The 6,010-nt window shown below is 51.7% G+C and overlaps 1 protein-coding gene across 6 annotated transcripts in view; it reads left to right on the forward strand.

The window, feature by feature from the left end:
• Positions 1-2,304, forward strand: part of SUGP2 (SURP and G-patch domain containing 2) — a 30,770-nt gene extending 28,466 nt beyond the window's left edge. For 3 of the 6 annotated variants that reach the window (XM_082378836.1, XM_082378840.1, XM_082378839.1), the window contains exon 11: positions 2,045-2,304. The gene's annotated coding sequence lies outside the window, so the exon portion shown is untranslated. Of the gene's footprint in view, positions 1-5 lie in introns of all 6 variants that reach the window. The other 3 variants (XR_014241114.1, XR_014241115.1, XM_082378837.1) reach the window with 2 other exon arrangements.
• Positions 2,305-6,010: the final 3,706 nt, after the last annotated feature.

Below are 6,010 nucleotides of genomic sequence, written 5' to 3' on the forward strand. Positions count from 1 at the left end.
AATAGATGAAAACCATTGGTGAGAAAGATAAGGCTTGAAGCAGCAATTACTCTTAAAACGCCACCTCTGTCCCGGATCTGCCCTGGAACCAGTGCCCAAGTAGGTTTGGTGTGTACACAAAAAACAAACGTCTCTGCAGTTTCTGGTGCGGAGGTTCCACCCGCTGGCTTTTCTTTTTCTTAAAAAAAGAACGCACCATTTCCAATCTGCTTTTGCCTTTCACCCTCTTCCAAATGCTTTTGGCAGCAAGTCTTCTCCAAGTCTCCCCTGGTTCCGCTCAGAAGGTGGGGCTGCCCTTGAAAGCACCAGCGCCCTTTAAGTGCTCAGGAACCAGCTCCTGTCGGTTTTCCTGTCCCTGGACACATTGCTCTCTAAAAGTGATCTGCTAGCAAACTTGATACCGAAACAGTCACAGATCGTATCTTCTCAAATTTAAATAGGGAATATAAATCAGTAATAATGAGGTCTGTGCTCTGGTACCATAGCTGTCAGTCGGAGTGCTGAAGCTCTTTAAACAAGTGGAGGTACTGGATTCGATGAACGTGTTATTTATGGAGTCTCATCTCTTAAATGCATCCCAAGAGACTTAACGAAATTTCAGCAATGTATTCAGCAGCTGTATTCAGTGGGGAGTAATCATTACACCGATGAAACTTTCCCCAAATTTACGTGTCTCTTAGAATCCACAAAGCAAACTAGTTGTTTTTTTTTTTAAACCACATATGGAGTCTCTCCTACAAAGGGGTGGGAGGTGTAAACTCTTCAAGACTCTTCATTTTTTGCATGTGTGGCAGTGTAAAGAATTGTTTTATTAGGGCCTTTGTACAGAGCAGAAAGGATCCTCTTGGGGTGGGCTCTGCAGCTGTTTGCTATTTCAAGGCATATGATTGCCGCCCCTTCCAGCTTCTCGCACTCTGCCTCTTGCAACTACATGCGAAATTCTCAGGCTGTGGGAATCTCTCAGCCCTTCCTCATAAAGAAGCAGTGTTGAAGTTTTAAATACATGCTAAAGTCTGGAAAACAGGATCCTGCTGATACTATAAGCTTGGGGGACACAGCAGTGAGTTTCCCTGTCAGCCACTTGTATTGGCTGTTGTGAAATCCTTGCTTTCTCAAAGCCCGAGACCTCCTGGGCTGTAGTCCCAGGCTTCTCTGGATCTGTCTTGTCTGTCTGGCCCACACTCACCAGCACAGCGTCATGGGCCTGTGCCAGCATCTTACGTGCCAGCCTGATGTTGCCCTTCTTCATGCCACGGGTAGTCCCCAGGGCTCTGCTTGCTTCTGGTCACTTTTGTTGCTTTGGAAACTGGCAGATCTTTATGGCCACGGACATGCTGGAGGTTCTTCAGCAGAGTTGAAATAGCCTGCAGGGGTGGTGTGGTTTGGGGGAACCACAGCTATGGGGGTTCACCTCCTTTCTCTTCTAATCTTTCCAACAGCCTTCCACATTGGCTGGGGGTCAGGTAAAGGGATAGAACTCTGAGAACAGGGCCTCGATCCCGCATGGCCTTTCACAGAGCACGCTTTGGTGCTGAGTGAGGTGTGCACCCCCCAGCATGGGTCCTGGCTCTTTCTTCAAGCGTAGCTTTGACCATCATATTCGCTTTGTCCTAGTATGCTCATCCTTGGCTTTCTCTGCTTTTATTTATAAGTAAAATACTTTAGGAATTCCCGGGGTTTGAGCCCTGTTCCCACAGCCTCCTGCCACTCCTCCTCCTGGGGGTGTCCTGCTTTGAGCTGACACTGTGAGCCTTTGGCAGTCGTCAAAGGGAGCACCTACTTCTTGAGCCTGGAAAGTCCTGTAAGCACTCAGGTGGTGCTTCTGTGGAGTTGGCATTGAGGCAGTGAAGGCATTGCGTGGGCCGGGGAGGAGCGTGGTGGTGCGTCCCTGTGCCAGCTGTCAGCTGGGGACCAGCGCGCTGGCCCTCTGTGCCCGCCCTTGCCCTCTCCAGCAGAGACCGCTCTACGGGGAGCACGCGTGAGCAAGTGCGATGTGCAGTTGCATAGCCTTGTCAAAGTCACAGTGTCTTTTCTGTCATTCTAGTTCCAGGGTCTCTTCCATGAGGACGACAGGCATCCGGAAAGTGCTAACTCACCACTTTGGGTGCTTACTGTCTCTGCCTTGTTTCCATCACTGGAAATCATATAGAGAAATTTAGCGTTTTTGGTCCTTGGTAAAACCTAGAAGACGTTTGTGATGTTACAAAATGGAAGCTTTGGGTTTTTTTTCTTTTTTTTAATCTAAGAAGTTGTGGTTGTTGTTAATCATTTAGCAGTTGAAATAAATGTAGAGGAAACCCAGTTTTCCATGGTCTCCATTGATGTGTTTTAAAATCAGACTGGTTGGGGAACACATGGTAGATGTTGTAGGGCCTACGTGGAGCTAGGTCGTAAACACTGCTGCCTCCCAGGCATGCCCTCTGCCTGCGGGGGCCTTTCTGACTGGCATGCTGCAGCTGGGGGGCCTGGTAAGTCACCGGGAAAGCCTAGAGGGTACCAGAAAGCAGGTAGTGATCAGGGCCAAACAGTGGGTGGGTCCACCCTGTTTTCTGTGGAGAGGGGGGTTTATTGCTGGGTACAGAAATCTGCCTTTGAGAGGGTGTCGGGACATGGGAGCTTTACCTGAGCTGCCCACAATTCACCTGCCCACCTCAAGGCCTTCCCTGATCTCAGGGTCGGGGTTCCAGCTGCCAGAGTTAGACCAAGGCCCACTTGGGCTTCCCCCTGAGTTAGGAGCTGGCCTGTAGGACATCTTCAAAGCTCCCTGCTGTTCCCATATTCTGCCCAGCCTGTGTCTGATTCCTCCATCAGCAGCCCCTTGGCCCATCTGGTGAGGAGGGAGGGTAAAGAGCACATAGGTGGGCAAGCCTGGCACCTACAGGACCTGCAGGGACCTCCACCTGAGCACAGTGTAATGGGCAGGAGCCTGGGGTATGGTTGTGCCCGGGGTAGCAGGGAGCCCAGGAAGGGTTTGGGGGGCTTTGTCAGCAAGAAAGGGGGGGATGGAGGAGACAGGGCCCCTTAGGAAGCTGGTGTCAGACCCCTGAACCTCTCCTCTCACTATGTCCCAGAGGACACTCAGGAGTGACGAGGACCCATATGATCATGATGGGAGCTCTTGTCACCCAAGAACCTCCCCCACGTTTGCTATCATCTTCACCAGAGCCCTGGAGGTTGGTGTCTGACCATGAGCTTTAATGCCACTCCCTGAGAAAGTTGCTCAGAACCTACAAGGACCCCACCCATTCTCCTCCTCCCTCTTGGGAGACGCCCTTCCCAGCTCCCCTTTATCGCTGTGCAGGGCTGGGGAAGGTCACTTAGACAAAGGCACACAGAATGAGGTTCTCCAGCCCAGGACGCTGTTCAGGCTTTGACCTCCGGCAGGTCTCTCCACCTCAGGCCTCAGTTTCCCCTCTGCGATTTGGGAAGGATTTCTTCCTCTGCTACCTTGTCATTTAGGGCTAACTGGAACCTGAACATGCCATTCTGAGCCTGGAGGGCCCCTCCCCTCCACGTCCTCCCCCCACAGCCTCTTCTCTCCCTGGAAGCCTTCTGGACCAGGACCTTGAGAGGCAGAGGGTGCTGCCGGAGAAGCTCCAGTCTCCAGTGTTAAAGCAGGCCTTTGCTATGCCTGCACACGGACCTACATAACATGCACGCGTAATAACATGCAAACATGCCTGTTCAAGCAACACGAGTACATTTTCTTTGTAAAAGATTTTTGAAAATGCAAGACCCAGATAGACGCGGAACAAAGCACAGAGGTTTCCCCTCTTTCCCACTCCCATGTAAAAATAACAAAAAATAAATTTAATAATTTAAAGTAAGGCTTACCATGCATGCCGCCTAGAGACTTGCTTCCGCGTCATCTCAACAGTCTTTCCACATGAGTTTGATTTTAAGTACTGTTTGTGAATAAGTAATGCCTGGCTAAAGTCAGAAGGTACAGAAGTGTGTTCTGTGGGAAGATAATTTTCCACGACCCACAGCGCTCAGGTATCAGATCCCTATGTGTAGATTATTTTATTTTCTTTGTTTAGTTTTGGCCACGCAGCATGTGGGATCTTAGTTCCCCAACCAGGGATCAAACCTGCATCCCCTGCAATGGAAGCGTGGAGTCTTAACCACTGGACCGCCAGGCAAGTCCCTAGATGATTGTATATATGGGCATATTTTAGATACAGACCTTAAAAATGAAAATTGGACTTCCCGGGTGGCGCAGTGGTTAAGAATCCGCCTGCCAGTGCAGGGGACACGGGTTTGAGCCCTGGTCCGGGAAGATCCCACATGCCACAGAGCAACTAAGCCCGGAGGCCACAACGACTGAGCCTGTGCTCTAGAGCCTGCAAGCCACAACTACTGAGCCCGCGTGTCACAACTACTGAAGCCCAAGCACCTAGATCCCGTGCTCCGCAACAAGAGAAGCCACCGCAGTGAGAAGCCCGCGCACCGCAACGAAGAGTAGCCCCGTCTCGCCCCAGCTAGAGAAAGCCCGCGCACAGCAACAAAGACCCAACGCAGCCAAAAATAAATAAATAAATAAATAAATTTATTTAAAAAAAAAAAAAAGAAAATTATACTTCACATTCTGTTTTGCCTTTTGCTTTTTTCCACTTAACTTTCCAAAAAACATTTAAGTATGTATATATGTCTTGGACTGTCATTTATCTCACAAGTTCCCCATCCATAGCCATATGGGTTATCCCAAAACTTTGGCCCTGACATCGTAGAAAACCTTTGTGGATAAAGCCCTACAAATGGCATTTCTGGGGTCTCCCCACCTCACTGCCTCCCTCCAGTGTTCCTGTGTCATCCGACTTTGGGGGCAACCCTGGGGGTGCCCCTGTTTCCCCAGCCATGCCTGCCTCGCCAGGGCATAGTGGGGCTGTGGACCCTGGGAAGTGCTCCACTGCAAACCAGAGCTTGCAGCCCTGACCCCTCCGGACCATGTCCTTGCACTATATTCAGGACACAGGTCCAGCTGCCACCCGTCTCTTCTACCCCCAGATCCCTCTAACCCCTTCACCCCCTCCCTCCAATTTTGACCGTTCTGGAGCCAGCACAGCTGCAGCAGGTGACCTTGTTTTCCCAGGGGGCCCATCGGCCTGGGCAGGGGACCCTGCCTCTCCAGGCCTTGACTTCCCCCTCTATCCAGTAATTGGCCAACACCCACCCAAGGGGCATCATGAGGGCTGGATATGCACCAGCTGGGAGTTGCGGGGAGGGGAAGGGGAGCCTGTCACAGCAGGTGGTGGGACAAGGTGCCTGGCTTCCTCTAGTGAAATGGTACAGCCGATTTGCAGGGTAATCCAGGACCACTCCTAGAGAGGGTTTAGAGGGACTGGTTTTGTTACTGATCCTTCCATATCCTGTCCTCTTGGGCTTCAGTTTCCCCACCTGTGAAGTAGGCATTGTCCTTGAGGATCCATAACCCCCTTCACTGCGTGCCCTCCTCACCCCTCCCTGGCCAGCCCGAGGGTGGGGGTCACACCCCCAAACTGCCCCCCTTCCACTGAGGAGGGGCTGAGGCCTAGGGTCCAGTCCCTAGGAGAGGGGTAAATTGTCAAACTCCCATGTGTTTGGGGCATGGGGACAGTCGGAGGGGAGGAGCAGGGGTGACAGTTATTGCTGGGGCTGGAGCCAAACTCCTGCCCAGCTACACGACTCTGCCAGCTGTCTTGTCCTATTGTAAAGATGGAGAAACTGAGGCCCAGAAAGAGGAAGAGCCTGGTCTCAGGCTGCACAATGAGTTCTCCAAAGTCTCAGTGCCTGCTCGAGCCTCAGTTTCCCCATCTAGGTAGGGCTGGCACTGTGCCGCAGCAGGCAACAAACTTTTGAGCCTGTTGTTGGGACTTACGGTTGAGCCCTGGGGTCAAGTATTGGCTCCTACTCCTGGATGTCAAGTGTTAGGGAAACTCCTAAGCTGCCCAGCTGGCCATCAGTGGGGGTGACTCTCCACCCTGCCCCCAGGCTCCACTATGCCTGCCGGACCTCCATTCAACCTTCAAGG

This window comes from Balaenoptera borealis (genome assembly GCF_965194805.1).
Source record: "Balaenoptera borealis genome assembly, chromosome: 2".
NCBI lineage: Eukaryota > Metazoa > Chordata > Mammalia > Artiodactyla > Balaenopteridae > Balaenoptera > Balaenoptera borealis.